Source organism: Amblyomma americanum, chromosome 10 (assembly GCF_052857255.1).
Source record: "Amblyomma americanum isolate KBUSLIRL-KWMA chromosome 10, ASM5285725v1, whole genome shotgun sequence".
NCBI lineage: Eukaryota > Metazoa > Arthropoda > Arachnida > Ixodida > Ixodidae > Amblyomma > Amblyomma americanum.
Window position 1 is genome coordinate 66232742 of NC_135506.1, and position 19265 is coordinate 66252006.

The 19265-nt window shown below is 46.2% G+C and overlaps 1 long non-coding RNA gene across 1 annotated transcript; it reads left to right on the top strand.

Moving 5' to 3' along the window:
- Window positions 1-303: 303 nt before the first annotated feature.
- LOC144108791 (uncharacterized) lies at window positions 304-18241 on the top strand. Its single transcript, XR_013309507.1, has 3 exons — window positions 304-323; window positions 3541-3567; window positions 18186-18241. It is a non-coding gene; the product is annotated as an uncharacterized LOC144108791 (long non-coding RNA).
- The last annotated feature ends 1024 nt before the right edge of the window (window positions 18242-19265 follow it).

A 19265-nucleotide genomic window follows, 5' to 3' on the forward strand; every position in this document is an offset into this window, starting at 1 on the left:
CAGGATGATATCACCTTCGCAATGCTTTTTTCTTTCACTTTATTGGATTAAAAAATTCTTTGCGAATGAGGGGGCAGCCGTTTCTCTGCGGCCTTGTATTCGTTTAAATTCACGCTTTTTAGAGATAGCTTCAACGCACAGTTCATCAGCCAGGCGAAGTCTGAAGGATGTAGAAGTCTCAGCAGTCATGTCCTTCAAAGCCTCCAACGTTTGCAGGGCTATGCAGAAGGAATATCTCCAGTGCAACTACACTCCTTTCCTGATCGTCTCTGCAGCTGGTTTCACAATGGCGACGACTATGTACCTATTCATATACCACCCAGGTGAGCTCCTGACTAGTGTCGCCCCCAGCTGACAAGTCTAGCTTCCTTAGACATCACCCTTAAGTTTGTGGTAGCTGTGAGAATATTGTAAGATACCGTTATCAACATACTGATGGGAATTTCCTTATCTTCCGGTTCGCTAAAAAATCCTGGTTGTAGTTTTCCCTGGGCGTGTATCGAGTAGTTAGGGCTGTGATAAAAGCCAGTGATGTGGATTCTGACAGAAAATAGCCGAAAAGTACAAGCATTCCGAGCGGAGACCTGCGGATATATTGATTCTTATGGTACAGTCTTACGATATGCGAAAAATTGCGTTCATAAACAACTTTCGGTTGCACAATGGCCTTATCCAGAATTTCTCTACTTATGTTTCCCAACCGCGTCCACTTACCTCTTTGCACTGCCAGCCGCTGCTGCCTCGTCCCAGCAAATCTTGAAACCTCCTCTTTCTACATGTCCTTCTGGCACCTCGTGCAACATTGGGCTAGGCTCACTCGAAAATGCCCGGGCGATAATGTTTTTTAGGTTGTTTCCCTCTGGCGGCGTCTCCAGATACACTGGGCCACAGTTCTGACAGGCTGTCTAGGCAGCTGCTGTGCGGCCACTGGGGATTGTAGGCCCAGCTCATCTCAGAACAACCGCCAAAAGAAGTGAAAAGAAAACTTGCTTTGATCTAGCTTTTACGGCCCATCTTTGAGGCACAACCTCCTGTATTAACTTTGCCAATATTGCCATTTTCTAATCGTGCTGGCATTTATCGAGAAAGCAAGAGAACAAAGGAACCTGCGCCAAGAAACTTTTTCCAATTGTAACAGAAGAGAGAGTAGCCAGGCAATTAAGCAGAAGAAAAAAAAAGCTTGAGATTTAAGCTACGAACGAAACGGAGATGAGAAAGAAGTAGTCAGTGTGTAAGCGGAGTGGTCGCATCTAGCACATTCTGTCGCATGAGAGTCAAGTCTTAGCATTTCTCGAGCGATACACATGCTATCAAGCGCTGCAGTTCCGCCGAAGTCTAGTAATATAACGGCCTGTGTTTACAGAAGGCTCGAAGGCGTGTTGTAAAAACGCTTATAAACAAAATACGGCTACAGCAAGCAACATTTATTTTTTTATATTTATAAGGAAGTGTTACAGCGTTTTGCTTTACATAAATGTTCGCATAACATAATTTTACTCCATAATGAAGGACAAGTACAGGACTTAAAAAATTACAGACCAATCACCTTTCTGCTCGTTTAACATAACGTATTTACTAAGGTAATCTCCAATACAGTTGGGACAACTTTAGTCTTTATGAAACCTACTGATCATGCAGGCATTCGTAAAGGGTACTCGACAATGCACCGTATTTACACTGTCAATCTGGTGACAGACGAGTGTGCAGAATATAACGAACCTCTATAAATAGCCTTCGTAGACTACGCAAATGCATTTGACTCAGTCGATGCCTAAGAAGTTATGCAGAAGTTTGGGAATGAGGGTGCAAATAGCGTATTGTGAAAATACTCAAAAATGTCTATAACGCCTCTACAGCTACCATAGTCATCTATACACTAAGCAATAAAGTTCCAATAAGGAAGAGTTCCACTCAGGTGGACACGATCTCGCCAATGCTATTAACAGCCTGTTTACAGGAAGTATTCAGGGGCGTGGATTGGGGACAGTTGTGGATAAGAGTTAATGGAAAATATCTAAATAATTTACCATTTGCTGAAGACATTGCATTGCTAGCCATTCAGGAGATGAGCTGCAGAGCATGATCAGTGAGTTAGCCAGGCAATGAAGAACAGTGAGTTTAAAAATTAATATGCAGAAAACCGAATTAATGTTCAACAGTCTACCAAGGGAACAGCAGTTCACAATTGGCAGGGAGGTGCTGGATGTGGTAAAGGAATACGTCTACTTGGGACAGGTTGTTGATCCGGATCATGAGAGGCAAATAACTAGATGGATAAGAATGGGGTGGAGCGCATATGGTAGGTTCTCTCAGATCATAGAGGGCAGTTTACCAATATTCCTCAAGAGATCAAGGGGAAACTGTACAAGAACTGTACCTCACCGGTACTCACCTGCGGGGCAGACAGGTGGAGGCTAACAAAAAGGGTTCAGCTTAAGTTAAGGGCAACACAGCGAGCCACGGAAAGAAAAATGTTAGGTGTTACGTTAAGAGACCTAAATCGGGCAGAGTGGGTGAATGAACAAACGCGGGTTAACGACATCCTAGTCGAAATTAAGATAAAGTAATGGGCGTGGGCAGGACATGTAATGCGAAGGCAAGGCAACTGACAGTCCTTAAGAGTAACGGAAAGGATTCCAAGACAAGGTAAAAGGAGCACCGGACTGCAGAAGGTTAGGACGGCGGATGAGATTAAGAAGTCTTCGGGGATATAATGGCCGCAGCTGGGATGTGAAATAGAGAGGTGAGACAGACCTCTGTCCTGCAGCCAGTGCACGTAGTGAGGCTGATTATGAGGAATTGTTGTAAACACAGAGACTTTGTAGTTAATTAATTCACCAGTATGACTTCCCCAGCCACTAGACGACTCATCACTCTCTTTCCCGCTCCTTAATCTGCCATGAAAGTGAAGAGGAAGTTTCCCTCACTCCACTTTGCCACTTTCCAATCGAAGGAGGTGGCAGGTGTCGCTGCGGGCGCCGGCGAAGATGGCGGAAAACTGGAAAACGAGCTAACAACAACTAACGCTGTAGAAGCGAGACAAAGATTTACATTGCAAAATTTCAGGTATTCTTATACATGAACTTAAGTATAACTTTACACAGAAATACCCATATGCAATGCACAGCGGAAATAAAAACTCGAGCAGGAAGGTTGTGCACCTATTTTCTGATCATAAATGAAATTAATCAGTGTTATCACTTAAAGCATGAGTTTCATCAGAAACGGGGACGTATTCCAAAACGAAATAGGCAAAAATCAACTGTGTGCTGTGTAAAAGAATGGGTTAATTTGAGAGACTAGGGAAAGGACTTTGTCGTGCAGTGGGCGTAGTTCGGCTCACGGTGATGTAGAAGTGCTGCAAAAAGATTAGTGGGCTCTGAATCTAAGAATACATTACATTTTCTTGGAATTGTGTTTTGCTAGTTAAGACCAGGAATGTTTTAGAAATAAATGTTACTTGAAGCTTGTTATACAACAGCCGACATGAAACAAGCAGAGTTTGTATTTAACAAACTGCATTGCTGTCTTCATTTTCAGATCTCTGGGACGACTTGACCAAAAAACGTAGGTTGCTTTGAAAACATCTTCCTTACTATTTCGGCCCATACAAATTACCAGCGTGTGTTTTGCATTCTGTTCAAATAGGAGTATAAGAATAACTGTTTGATGCATGTACGTGCGGACAAAAGTAGTCAGAGCTCGCCGCACAAGAAAAAAACAATGTCACTACGTGTCAGCGCCGCCTAGCAGAGCTGTGCGAAAGCTCAAAACCGCCTCGCGTATGTGCAGGTCCCCCAAACGGCGCGACTGTTTGATTGCTCCGCTTGCCACACCTTAGGCGGGAGTCAGTGTCACGCTAGTCGTATTTATTTATTTTTATTAATTTATTTTCATTATTTATGTAAGTACATAAGGGCTCGGCGCTGAGCATTACATAGGAGCGGGCCCGGGGGTGGGTGGGTAGATAACAAAAATACAGAAGAGTTCACTTCATACATAATAGAAATATAGGAAAAACAAGAATGAAAGAACAGAGCGTGAATTGTCAATTGGGTCGGTGTTATACATCGTAGGCATAATATAGTGTGCAATAAACAAAAAGATATGTACACGTACAAAGGAAAGCACAGGTACAGGGCGGCAAGTTCAAAGAGACTACAATGCTGCGCCTGATTCAAGGAATGTTAGTAACGATGAAAGGAAATATGACGAGTCGTCAATAGCCACAATGTTACTAGGTAAAGGATTACACTCACGCCAAGGTTAATGTGGAATTCTGATATTTGTTTGTGCCGGGCACAAATTGTTAGAATTTTATGCGCATGGTCGGTACGAGAATATATGTGATGTGCTGCTCTGATGTGCCTGCGTGCGAAAGATGAATGGTTGTAGCAGAGGGAGTGGAACAACGATAGGCGAAAGAATTTCCGTCGTATGTTAAGGTCCAGAAGATTTAGATACTGTTCAAATGCAGAAACGCTCTGGTATGGGAAGTACGACCATAGAATAAAGCGTGCTGCCTTATTTTCCACTGAATCTACAGAGCTGGGTAGGTTTTCGTGTTGGGAATGCCATACCACAGAACAATGTTGTAATGATGCCCGAACTAGAGGTTTGTAGGCCTGTAGTTTGATATCAGGGTTAGCTAGGGATAGACGACGTTCAAGAAAGCCTAATTTTTAAAAATATTTGCTAGTAATATACTCTATGTGGCTTGGCTATGCCAATTTAAGTGCGCGCGAAGAACAACGCCTTTGTATTTGAAAGTTGATGAGCGCTCAATGACACTGTTATTTATATTGCAGCTTCTTACTGGAGTCTTATGGAGTGCAGAAAAAGCCACCTGTTTGGTTTTATCGGTGTTTATTTGCATCTGCCAACCACTGCATCAAGTACTTAACCTACCTATATCTGTCTGCAAGGCAACAATGTCATTAGGATTAGCTATTTCTCCATAAACGATACAATCGTGAGCGAAAAAACGTATGGAGGAGCTAATGTCTGACGCGATGTAATTAATATGAATTAAAAACAGAAGTGGGCCTCAGACGGATCCCTGCGGTGCACATTATTTAACATGTTCAGTTTCATATATGATGTTATTAGCAGATACGGATGGTTGCCTTTTCGCTAAAAATTCTTCAATCCACTTTGCAGTAATATGATCAAGTTGCAAGTTATGCACCTTTTTGATGAGGTGCTTCTGGGCTACCCGATCAAAGGCTTTAGAGAGGTCGTTCAAAATTGTGTAAATGTACAAGGCGCTGGGAATTTTGCAATGTAGAACCGTTACTAATTCAAGTAATTGTTTTTTAGATAAATGCCGGTACCGAAAACCATGCTGATTTTCAAGTAGCAGGTCATTTGCATTAAGGTGTTTCAAGATGTGGGTAAACATTTTGTGTTCCAGTAGGTAAGCTGCCAGCACACTGACGCAAGAGAAATTGGTCGACAGTTGTTGGGAGTTGTAATATTCCCAGACTTAAAAATTGGTATAATCAGTGCAGATCGCGAACCATCTGAACGCAGCTATTGTTCACACACTTCTGGAATAAAAGTGGTAACAATAATGCGGACTCGTCAGGAGAAGTTAGCTTTAGAAGCTTAGTACTTAAGGCGTGAGGACCGGGAAGAGAAATGAAAGCCTATCAATCGCACGAAGAACCCCATCTGTTGTGATAGTGATAGGATTAGAATGATAAGCAATGAATACAACGGGAAGCTGAATGTACTCAGGAATAGGTGTCTCTTCTGTAAATACTTTGCTGAAATGACTGTTTGGATGTTCCGCGCTTGCTTCTAGGGGGACCAATATTTCATTTACGTCATTTAGTGTTATTAACTCGCTTGCATCTTTAGGGTTGACAACACGCCAGAATTTTTGGGTTTGTTTTTAACAGGTAAGCCTTTGTTTTTTTATACTTTTTCCCGCAACAGGTGACAGTTCTTTATACCAATTGCCAATCACGGGGTGCGTTATCCTGGGTAGCCTTTAAATATGCCCTTTCCTTTCTGTTCAGATGCTTCCTGATTTCCTTCGTGAACCAGGGAGCATCAACTCTTGTCTTGATGTGAGATTTTGTTACGCAGTGTTCTTCAATTTCCTTCAACCTGTCGTGAAACCTTACCCAGTTTTCATTTGTGTGCGTTCTTCGAAGTTATGCTCGAATGCGGGTTCGAAGTCAGCCAGCATTTGGCTGATTTTGTCTTGGTCCGTTCTGGCGTAGTTCAAGATATATTTTTAATGGCTGCTTTAGTGTGAGCCTGTATCGGTTGTCAAGAGTGTACAACGCTATGGTAACTTACATATTCTAACTTATGCACTTCTGTATTGTGAGGTGATTAGTGAAGATCAAATCCAAGATCTATTTCTCACGTGTTGGCTCGTACACAAGCTGAGTTAGATTGCATAGGTCAAGAGTAGTTCGAAAGTTTTAACAGTGAGACAAGCTTCCCTGGGAATCTCCAAATAATGTACGCCAGTCAATAGCAGGGTAGTCAGGCGGCCGATAACAAACACCGATTGCGTAGGTGATACCACTAAACCGTAACGTCACAAACATCAGTTCAAGAGGCGTGTTAAGAGGAAACAGGGGCGGCTGATAGTCGCTTCTTACCGCGATCATGACGTCTTCTCCTCTCGAAGTCAGTCTATCTTTAAGAAATATTGATAAATGGCTTGGGAACAATAGGTTAGCATTCGGTATGTCCTCCTGTCAGCCAGATTTCAGTGCCAAGAACAATATGAGCTGCACATGGGTGCATCATTGCTTTTGTCACACCAAGCTTAGTAAGCTACGGAAATTGGCCAGGAGGATGGAAACATTGCAAGCGGTTTTTTGTTTGTGTTCATTTTGACCTGCTTGTCACGCCGACGGGCGGTCGCCAAGAGTAGAAATCAGCGTAGAAATCTGTATAACTTGGTCAGTTGCAGCGTCGTAACGCTACAAATTGTCATGAACTTTGACCTTATTAAAATTGTCAGCATTGCGCTCATTTTCAGTTTTCTTGATTTTGGCGAAGTCCCGCAGCTTTTTATGTTCTAACTGAACTGGCGGAGAATAGTCTTCTTCCAGCCATAGCTTGGGCGACACAAGTATCAACTTATGGACGTTGAGGAGGACTTTATTTTTTGCCTTGAAGTTTAATATTTGATGATTGGCCACTGACTGCCAGCGCGTCGTTTCTTATACGGTGCGCGCGTTGAATTTCGCCTATCTCGACTTGAAGGTGAGGTGAGAGGAACTATCGAACATCTCGCGCTGTTTCCGTGTTGTCTTCCTTGTCACGTCCTGGAACACCTTTAATGAGCATGTTGTTCCCTCTCATTCGATTATTCAAATCATCAACGACATTAGTCAGTCTCTGCGTTCGCGATAATGAGCATTTACCATCTTTGACAGCACCGCTGACAGTGCAAACGTCGTCGTTAATTTTGGTACACTACTCACACTCCTTTCAATGACGCCAACCCTGTCTTTTAAGTCTTCAATTCCCTTCTTTATTTCATTGAGCGCTGTTTGGTGCTGCTAAAGTACTATTCATTTTCCTTATGGAATTTGTTCAGCAATGTCAGAACATCATCCCACTTCGGTCCAGGGTTAGCCTCGACATCACCAGCACAGAGCAAAAGAGCAGCAATGCACATCAATGCCAACATTGCAGTAGGTTTGGGAAAATTACCGCTTATGAAGTTATATTCTGCACTGAAGGGCTGATGTTGCCTCTCACACTTCGTCGAAACGCTAGAAAGAAGCCGATGCGGGCCCTGTATGTGTTTACTTCAATACCTATAGCGTTACTCAAATACAGCAAGGCGAACCACAATGGGGATCACAACATAAAATCGACTACAGTACTAAGGACAGTGATTAAGACGTCATGACTATAACAGTGAAAAGAAGAGGCGCTCAGTAGTTACCCGGCGTGGTCGCAAATGCCAGGGAGGCAGAGGCGATGCCGTCCTCGTATAGCTGGTGGTGGCGCTGTTCATAACGGTAAGTGCAGTTATGACGGAGCAGCCACCTTGCAACAATCAGAACTGTCAATCGTGTGGTAGTTGACTTGATGGCTATAACAGTGAAAAGAACATACGCTCAGTAGTTGCCACGCGTGGTCGCAAGTGACGATGATCGGACGGCCGCGCCCTGTGTAGCGAGCGGGCATTTCGGAATGCTGCGACGGCTGCTAAGGTCAGTTTGCATAGGTCGCGAGGTCGGAGCTCGAACGCAGTCTTGTACCAAGCGTCAGCGACATCAGTAGGACTGCGTAACTGAAGCGCCAAAATGATGTGTGCAGACATGCCCAAAAAAGAGAAAAATAATTGGCTGCATGTTTGTAATTTGAAACAGTTTAATACACAATTTCAATTACTCGTTTACATTATTTAAGCTGTGTTCATATCATTAGAAATAAGAGCGCTTTTTTTCATAAAATAATATGTATATCTGCATTTCCTCAAAGTATCACCAAGCCGCTCTAATGCGATCCACCTTTACTATTCTGCGGCTTGCTTCCAACTTTGCTTGCTTGGCGTATCTCTTCATCTTGCCACTTCGTTGTGGGCGGCTGCTAGCCTTTAATCAGCGTTTTTTTCAAGCGCTTGCTTACTTTTTGCCCTGGTTCTTGTCGCCTACGTGAGCGCGCTTGTTTTATGCCACAGCAGCCGCAGTTCTAGCCGTATGTTTTGTCACTGCCTCTTCGGAAAGGCGGTGCAGTTTGACACGAAGAACGCACTGCAAGCGAAGGACTGGCGCTTCTTAGGAATGAGTGAAAGTGAGAACTGTTGTCCTGGCATCGCACTGCACCGGTAGGGTTTTACAGTTCCTTTGGTACTGTGATATGCCATTCCCACTGAGTGCCTATACCAGCCAAAAATGCCTGTCCTCCACGTGTTCTATAAAGCGGCCCTAATTTCACCGAGAAAGTGCCGAACAATATGCATTCTTGTGTCATTTATATATGTCAGGAGGCAACTAGCTCGTTCGCAGCTCGTGCAAAGTTTGAACATCTATCGTAGGCTAGTGCAGCAACCTCTTGTGTCACTGTACCGAGTTGTGAGCGTTATGGTTTCCAACTAGTAAATTAACTTCGGCTAAATATTTTCTCTGTTGCCTCTTTATGCGAGCCAAACCCAATTGACACAATTCTGTCACAACTCAATGCTCACAAACTCGGATACTCAAAAGCAGCTGTTAAACGAGAATCTATCAATATTGATATAACTGTACTCCCGGGCACAAACAGAAATAGTTGGGCCGGTTGGTATGTTAACGGATTGAGCTCCAGCGCGACACACGACGCAAAGACTAAGAAAGACACAACGAGCGCGGTCTACTAAAAATAACGTCGGAAGTTTGCGCTCGTCGCGTCTTCTTCCTTCGTCTTTGCGTCGTATGTCGCGCTGAACATCGAGACAGTCGTGGATTTATTTCTCCCGCCAAAAATCACATTGATATTACGTCATGCTTTTAACTATGAGGTCATTAATTAGTTTTCCGCAAACATCGCAGAGGGCGCTGGTACGCACCATAAGCCGCCATGTTTTGAACGCATGGGCTTCTATGGCAGCAGCGCTACCATTCTACATCTAACCTTGCCGCTGCCTTGATACGGCAGAGCGCTCGGGGACGGCGCTGCCATCAACGTTTTTAGATAAGGACATTGGCTACCATTAAGCCGCTTCGTCTGAGACAGCCAACGTTTGAGACAGCTGTAGGCGCGTTTCCGCCACAAATAACCGGCGTGCTTCGAACTTTCGTTGCCGCCAGAACCCGTCTGCGTATCGCTAGCAACCAATCGCCTTCGAAACACTCCACGTACCGCCGCTGTTTCGGTTCCGTCTACATTAGTTGCCATGCGCTGATGATTCGCCTTGCCCCTTCGAGGCGCCGAAGCAGCACCAATGCGTGCACCCTGTCGGTCTCTCGTGCAGCACACTGCCCCTGTACTGGAACCTGCTGTTATCGCCACTGAGACAGCGCGCTTTGTTTCGCACTGTCATGTGCGGAGCAAAGGTTAGGTGCGTGCCACTTCGGATCCTGTGGTGACTACAAGCAGCCGCAGTCTCTCTTCCTCACGCGAATGCTGCGGCAGCAGTGCGTCACTGTTGTGCGCTGCCTGTCCGAAATTCGGCTTGCATACCAGTGTGCGTCCGCTGATTGCAGAATGAACCACGACAGACTTCAGCCGGCAATTCTGTTTTGTCCTAGCTATATTGCTTCACTTCTGCGGGTTATCTTTTAGAGATCGGTCTGTTTTATAGTATTCGCGTTGCGTTGCAATCCAGGAGAACCATCCAGAACCTTCGGTGCCAGACTCGCTATCCTTGCGAAGCTGGATAATTCAGGAAAACGCTCTAAGATCGGCGGTTTCCGCTTATATTAATCTGAGAAACTAGGCCAGGTTGCAGTGCAGGAGTAATGTGCAGCAGGACTGACATACAGGGCGAATTCATTGCTGCTGCGTAAGCGCCTCGTAGAAGAAAGGCGAAAATCAGCGCTGAGTTAAATATACCCAAAAATGCGGCGGTACGTAGTGTTTCGAGCATGTTTCGTCGATAGCGAGACATTTGAGTCCCAGAGGCAACAGAAGTTCGAAGCACGCGGGAAATTTGCGGGGAAAATGAGCCTACAGCTGTCTCAAAAGAAGCGGCATAATGGCAGCGGCGCCCCCGCGGCCTCTCCGGTATCAAGGCAGCGGCTTGCGCATTCCGAAATGCCCGCTCGCTACAAAACGCGCAACCATCCGACTCTATAGACTCACAATTATAATGATCGTCAGCGCGAGATTGACGCCGGTCCAATGCAAGACAAGCAGAGCAATTGGAGGATCAGGACGGCGCAGGTTAGGGGCGCGCACATGTGCGTTAGGATTATGAGCTTTCGTCTGGCTCTGCTAGGTGGCACTTACACGTTTTTTTTTCCTTGCGCGGCGCGCTTCGTTCACTGCTGTCCGTACCTGTACTAATGAAAGTACGAAAGGACGGGACATCACCTTGCTTCTGCGGTTTGTTTGTGCCCTTCTTTTTATACCAAGGCGAACTTAAACAAATGCAATATTATTCCGCCGGATGTCGGTCCACAAGCACTCCGGCACTGAGAAAGGTGCAGCGACATAAGACTAAAACAAAGACGATGCTGATAGTTTATTTCGATGCCAGAGGTGTCATACACCATGAGTTCGTTCCACAAGGGCAGACGGTGGATCAGGAGTTCTATAACCGCGTGCTCCAACACACGCGTGATGCACTGCGACGCCGTCGCCCTGACTTAAGGGCATCTGGACAACGGAGCCTCCTTCACGATAACGCAAGGCCACACACTGCTCACGGCGGTACGAACTTTCTCGCCAAGCACAGCATTGCTGTACTCCCTTATCCGCCATACACGCCTGACCTCTCCTCATGCGATTTTTTGCTGCTTCCTCCTGTGAAGAGAGGCCTAAAAGGTCGCTGGAGGGGGAGCGTGGAGGCCATTCAAGACGCCACGACAAAGGAGCTGACAGCCCTGCCAAAAGGAGCGCTTTATAACTGTTTTCAAGTCCTCAAGAAGCGCTGGAATCTGTGTATAGACTGCAAGGGAGATTACTTCGGAGGGGTTCTGCATAATTGATTTCAATGTTAAACGCATTTTTTTAATGAACCCAGTCTTGGAACTTTACGGACGAAGGTTGTATTTGCCGCTTGTCCTTTTCGTGTAGTGCGAACGCTGCTTGAGAAGAAACAGCTTGCCCTCAAGAACAACAGCTTGCCCTCAAGAACGGCGTACTAACGTGCTATACTTCTTAATCCATGTGCATAAGAATGACAAAAGGCGAGACTGCATAGGCGTGCTGTAACCACACGCTTGCAGGCCAGCTTGACAGGTCTTGAAGGCATCACCTCACGCTAATAGCTCCCGCTACTCTGCGAGCTTGTGAGAGGAAATATAAGCTGAGATAGCATTTACCGTCATTCATAAACGGGCACCTATGTATCCAGCTAGGCCCGATTGAATTACTGAGTAGTTACTTGTACATACTTCTGAAATTAATCATAAGCCAGTCATGTACAGGATGTACAGGTATCACGGAATGTATCAGGCCGTACAGGTATCAGTCATGTACAGGTATCAAGGAACGTACAGATGAAATGGTTTAAGGTGTAATGGGGCTTAACGTCCTAAAGCGACTCAGGCTATGAGAGACGCCGTAGTGAAGGGCTCCGGAAATTTCGACCACCTGGGGTTCTTTCACGTGCACTGACATCTCACAGTACACGGGCCTCTAGAATTTCGGCTCCATCGAAATTCGATCGCCGCGGGCGGGATCGAACCCGCGTCTTTCGGGCCAGCAGCCGAACGTCATAACCATTCAGCCACCAGCGGCGGCTGCAGAGATGAAATATCTATGCGTGTCATTATACTGCAATGTTAGGTATGGAAAGGAATGTGCATCAGCACCGACATTTACGCATGTTTCTATGCATGCAGGCTTGCGTTTCCTTGGGTGCAGGAGCGCCGTTGTCAACTCACTTGCAAGGAAACCATCCACAAATTACAACATTTGGTGCACAAGAAATACGCGATGTGAATGAAATAAGTGCGATGTAAGCCAAGGCGAGTCAAAAGGGTGCCTTAACAGTGACCCCTTCTGCTGGCCGACGTCGTCCACTTACAGCCCAATTCCAATCCATTCCTAACAATATTTGTTGTCCTTACTTGAAGTGAAGCAAGAAAATGCGTTAATTACTACTTCCCTACCCAAAGATAATTCAGGGTTCTGTAATGCTGGTCGCAGCACCCTGCAATTGGACGCACCACCGACGCAGAAACCATATTAGAGCAAGCATTAAATGTGTCTGGGTCTGGGATGGCGCTGAAATGGCATCGCGCACTGTGTATACTACGCTCGCTTGGCGAAGGCCTGCATCAGAATCGAGCGGCGAAGCATACAACCCTCGAATGCATGTGGGCACTACACTATGGTCTGAAGAGTAACTGATTGGGCAAGTTGGTTGTTCATTATGAAAACTGCAGCGCTGGGAAACACGGACAGCATGAAGGAGACGCCGCATGTGCTATGTGGTGCCTCCTTAACCGTATCCGTGTCTACGAGCGCTGCAGTCTTCACAATCTATGGTCTGCCTGACGATGCAAACACGCGATTCATGGGGCTTCCTGGGTGCAGACACAAGGGTGCTGCTGCTCTCAAAGTGCCGCCAAGAGGAAACGCTACGCTGAATTGTAAAACGACTGTGCGAAGGAGGGCGGCAGCGATAGCTAGTTCTACCGCTCCTGGCGAGCATTCAAGCATGAGAACGCATTCAAATCAGTGCGAGCGTGAGAACGATAAGCTTCATTTCGTATCGCTGAAACAAATTCACGCGCGGAAGCACTACTTCATGAGGTCTAACCGGCTCAACCAGTTTTTGTGAAGCTCAACCTTAAGGATAACGTTGGTTTAACAATAAATAAATAAAATATAAATATTGGCGCGACTACGATTCAAACCCGCGGTGACACGAACAGTTCAGCTCCACTGGCCACTGCTCGACAGCACTGTGCTATCGCCGCAGCAGATGGTGCCTCGTGTTAAACTGCGACACGCTCTCGTGTTGTCCAGTACGCATCGTCTTCTTCATCAACTAATACTACTGTCGAACGAATACACAAACTCTTGTTGTCCTATACAAAAATGGTCGTCCTCATCAACTAATACTGCTGTCGAACTAACATCGCCATCAGACGTGTAGATGACCCAGCAAAGCAAAACCATGGACCAACTACGCAAAACACATGCATTCGCGCTTCTATGTGGTTAACTACGTTTCACTTAATTCGAACTTTCGCCGTCATTGTGCGACGGTATAGAACTGGGTATCTGCAAGCAGAGACGGTGGAATCATCGTGTGCAACACTGATGCAGGCTTACACATATTGCGTGTTATGACATCAGATATATTGCTGACGCAATGGCTCGAGCGAGCATTCAGCCAGCCTGCACGTATGTAGAATATTTCAAGAGGTATGCCAGATTCAATAGACCAACTTCTGAGACCAAGAAGCCTGCAGTACGACTCGAACAAAGATATATGCCTCCACATGAAAGTGCATATTTAAGCTCAGTTGTTAACGTGTAACGGTAACTTTTAACTGCAGCACTGACATTTCTCGATTTATTTATAATTCCTTATAAAAATTAGTGTCACCCTGTGGTTATGGCAGCCGAATGCTTTCAAATGAATCAGTTGGTTGGGAAAACCTGTGCCCTCAAAATATTTGAGCAGTTCGACGGCATGGAACACCAGCATCATGCTCAGTTTCGGCCACGTTAAATGAAACATGACAAACTTTCGCGACAAGGCAGTGAAAGCACCTACATAAATAACGACCATCGTATGAAAAGTTGAGCGTCTCTACAAATCGTTTCACGTAAATCTGTCCCACTCACCTCCTGACCAATGTGACCGGGCACCGTCGGCAGTGAACTAAGAATCAAGAAAACAAACATCGTTTCGCTGCAAAATTTAGGATGGAAACTTTCCAGACAAGGCACTTCCAGCGAAGCACGAATCAGACACACCGGGAAGGTACGTAAAGAGACAGCTGCGTACATCCTCCTGCATTTGCAATTTCTGCGATAATGTGAGAAAAAGATAATGCACGAGCTTTTTAATTATTCCCAATAAGGGCGCTATTGCGGTTCCGGTCTCTGCTTGGTCCTTCAATTATCATCGTTAAAGGCAGTGAGCTCAGGTTTCGCTTTTCGAGGCACCAGAAGTTAAGGCTTGTTCAACACACGCCCAATGCACCTGTAAGCACCTCCGAGTTTAATGTGTGTTACTGGTCGCGAAGGCATTGTTAATTTATACCCGACGTCACGACGTCCACGTTGAAATGGGAAGTTCAATCAGAGTATTCTTCGCAGAGGCGCAAAACAAAGCCAGAAAAGGAAAACAGAAAATCACCGATTTACCTCTTCTGGAACTGATTACACTGTAACAGAAACCCCCGCACGCCCTTCCATAACTTCATTTGTAACACAATGTACTCCAAATTTCTTTTTCACAGTACTCCTTTAGCATTGATGCGTATGAATTCACGCGCGCTTCGTAAAGAAAATAGCTGCCAATGGGCGTTGTTTCAGGTGCAAAATTTGCCTCTTCCGTGAAATTCGCTCTTTCCTCGAAGGCCTATAATGAGACCAATTCTATGTTTTTTCTTTCGGATTTTGCTTCCTCCTGATTTCCTGCGATTTACGTCTGCAGAAAAGAGCGCTGGCGAACGTACATCCCTCGAACCGAAGTGAACATACGCGCATATGTGTTTAGAACGCAAGAACAGTTAATAAAAACACAGATACAGGGGAATAAACATTATCGTCCATGCTCACTTGAGAGCAACCTTCCCGTACAGTGAACTCATAAATAAAGGTTGAGCAGGGGATTTGGTTGCGCCGTTTCTGAAATGGAAGCAGCCGGTACACTGGGCAACTGAAGTAATGTGTTTATGGGGTGGGGTTTCAATAGCGGAAGATAAATACGTTCTCCTCGCTTAATCGCGGCTGAGCCATTTCAAATCATCCCGGACACCAACACTGATCGCGTACGCTACCGAGCGCACGCCGACACACTGGCTGACACAGGCATTTATTGCTACAGCAACCATAACGCCAGCTAGCAACAAAATGCGCAAATGAATCGAGGTCATCCGACTCACCAGCAAGGTCACAAGAGGATTTTCGCCCACGCTAGGCAAGGGGATACTCCGAAACCGGACAGGACGAGATGCGAACGACGTTCTCCCACCACTTCCTCGCCCCGTTGGCGAAGACAGGAGCGCGCGTAGAGCAGTGCGCATGCGCCGAAATCCCAAGCCGAAGAGAGCGTCCTCTCCCGAGCTCGCGCAGCAGTATTCACGTCATCCGTGGCGCTCGTCTCGCAGCGACGCCGGTGCCCTCCCCTGTTAACAAGTTGAAGCAACTAACCAGGGAGGGTGCATAACGGGAAAGCAAGCCAAAGGAAATGTCGTGAGGCAAAGTCCCCACAATGGGCATTAAACAGTAAAGAGCGACCTAACTGATACCAAGCTCATGATAGAAATTTTCTCCTTCTTGTACAGACGCTTGCAGTGTAAAAACCTGTAGCTTGTTGCCTTGAAGGCAACCGCGAGTTAAATGCACACTCTCTGCACTGGGGTTTGGTTTTGATTTTGGTTTTGAGGAAGAGAGAGATTAAGAGAGAGAAAAAAAACTTTATTCTCAGTAAGAACATGGCGATCCTCTAGGCTTACTTCAGCCGCTCCAGGGGGCCGGCAGTTTAAGTGTGTCGGCGACCTACTGCGCTCTTACCTTCGCCCATTAATGAGCGTCTGCGTCCGGGTTGGCGAGAACAGCTTCCCAGTTTTCAAGCGTGAGAGATATGACTAGATCGGTCGGAGGTGGATCCTCCGTGCAGTCCCAGGTTATGTGGGGTAAGGTGGCAGGCTCGCCGCACAGGTGACGATACGGATTTACCAAATTGGGAAAGATACTGGAATACGTCCAGGAGTACGGATGAATAAAACTTGTTGCTGGGCGAGTTGGTGGCACATACTTGAAAAAAAAGATGTAGCGCAAAAGAGACGAGCACGGGAGGGAGACCCGACAAGGACGAACGCTACTAACACTGGCTTTATTTTCCGTAACAGATGTCACTATATACTTGTACGCATCGCATGCGCACATGACACTAGGGCGGCTCTGGGCTTCTTGACAGAAAAAGAAAAAAGCGGAAAATTGATTACATATCTACAATCAAAGAGAGTTTAAGAAGAAAGGAAGAAAGAGGTGCCGTAGTGGATGGCTTCGGAATAGTTTCGACCACCTGGGAATCTTTAACGCGCACTGACATCGCACAGCACACGGGTGCCTTTTGCATTTTGCCTATCGAAACGCGGCCGCCCCTGCGTTTTGGTGAACTTGTAACTTGTATCAAGAGAACCAAAATATAACATAAAATGTAATTGAGGGACGCGAACGATGTGATGCAGTGAATGAAACCATGTCACAAACTGTGCGCAGAGCAAGACAACGAGTATTTCGATGGCAGCTGATTTTTCGATTGTAAAACTTTTATATCCAACAGTTTGAGGAACTGTACGCCCCTCGCCTAAACGACGGCCAGAAGGTCCTGGCTTCTGGCGGCGTCTTCGGCCAGTTGGACGACTTTTGCCTGAATCTGCGGATCGGAGCTGAGTAGGCGAGCCTGCCATTGGTCAAGCGACTTTATTTGTTCTCTCTCCAGGAGGGCAATAGGGTATTTGCAAATAATATGCTTGAGATCCGCTTTTTGGTGACATAGCTTGCATTCATTTGAATATTGTTCCGGATAATATACACTACACATAACCGGGTTCGGGAATGTATGAGTTCGGAGGCGTCGAGAGGTGGCCTGACTCTTTGTTAATAATTCTTCACCGGAGGGGAAGGGGGGGGGGAAAGGCGTACTTAGCTCTACTGAGCCTGTAATGTTATGTGATCCCTCGGTAACGCAGAAGACGAAAAAAGTTTAACGGGACACTTAAGCTCCGCCTTAAAGGCATGACGCGGCAGCGTTAATGGTTATTTGATACTGTTTTTCTTAATTAGTACCTGTTTAAACTGCCCACTCAGTAGCGTAATAAGTAGGCACACACACTAGATCGCCTTATTCAGCACAGGACACACAAGGTGTCCCTTTAACGTGTCGAACAAACGTGCCTCAACGGCCTAGGGGTAGCGTATATAACTCGTAACCCGAGGTTCATGAACTCGATTCGCAACTGATTTCCCCAGTCTTCTATTAATTGTAATTTGCTTTCCAGTCTTATCTGTCGTAATTTGATTTCAGTCATGCTACGACCCCACAGTCACAATTTAACTCGACTTTCAATAACTTTCATTTCAAGTATCAGCTTGTGACGTAACAACCCTCCCGACCAATCCTGAATTAGTGTGACAATGTGCGTGGATTTTCCTCCGAAGGTGCGCTCTAACACTGTCACGTTAAAAAGGAGTGAGGCTAAGCTTGTCGGTAAACAGAACGCCGTGTGAGGGCAGTCGATTTTTTTTTTGTTGCACCGGCTACACTCACCGGCTCATTCGGATACGCTCTAATGCTTTGTATACAAGCTTGGACCATTTCCCTCATCTGTGATGCTAATCGCCGCAAACTACGTCCGCAGTTAGGCTGCTGATTGGCGTTCCTGAGGACACCGAGGGGGCGCAGCGGATACCGGACAACACGTCGATCCTTTTGACCGGTCAGTGAACACTTCTTACTACGCGACGAAAATTCCACGATAAATATTCCCCAAGTTCACCTTGCAGTCTTACACAGCAAAGTCTTACTCAGCAAAAAACTGCTGCTTTCGTTTAGTGATTGGTTGTGGATAGATAAGGAAAATATCGCTATAAACAATTGCCAAGGCAATGCAGCCTTGAAGGGACAGAGGCGATAAAAATTTGCGTCGCCGTTTTTTCCCCATTTACTGCAAACACAGCGCCACTGGGATGCACCAGTGGCTATAACAGGCACTTCTATCTTAGAGGTACACCCAAGAGAACTCCGTCCAATTACTGTAGTGAGATAAAATTGATATTGTAACGTGAAGATGTGCACACCAAAAGGGAAAAATATATTTACAGGGAAACAGCTTACAGCCACGCAGCCGAACAACCGGGCACGCGAAGCCCAGCCGCCGAAACGCACTTCGTCCTCTTCGCGTTCCAAGCGCGAGCGCACCAAGCACGAGCGTTCCAAGCACAAGCACAACCGTAGCATAACTCCCGGCGGCAAAAGCACCGTCCCGGTGCTAAGTGGATGATGTAGCAGGCGTGTGGTACGGTTTGAGACGGACTACATGAACGACGTCAGTCAAAGGGCTAGTGGACGACCTCGGAGCATGAAGAGGTGTAATCTCGTAGGTCACGTCGGTCACCTGACGGAGAACTCGATAAGGGCCACTGTACTGACGTAGAAGTTTCTCAGAGAGACCTACACGGCGAGGAGACCAAAGGAGGACGAGTGAGCCCGGCGGATAGTGTACTGGGCGATGCCGGCGGTCGTAAACTGACTTCTGGTAGGTCTGAGATGCGGTGAGCCGGTCTCGGGCGATTTCACGGGCCATAGTTGCTCGGGAGATGGCGTCACGTGCATACTCTGAGGTCGAGGCAGTAGAACTCGGTAGTAATGTATCCAATGGCAGCGCAGGATGCCGACCAAACAGAAGGTAGAAAGGAGAATAGCCGGTGGTATCATGCCG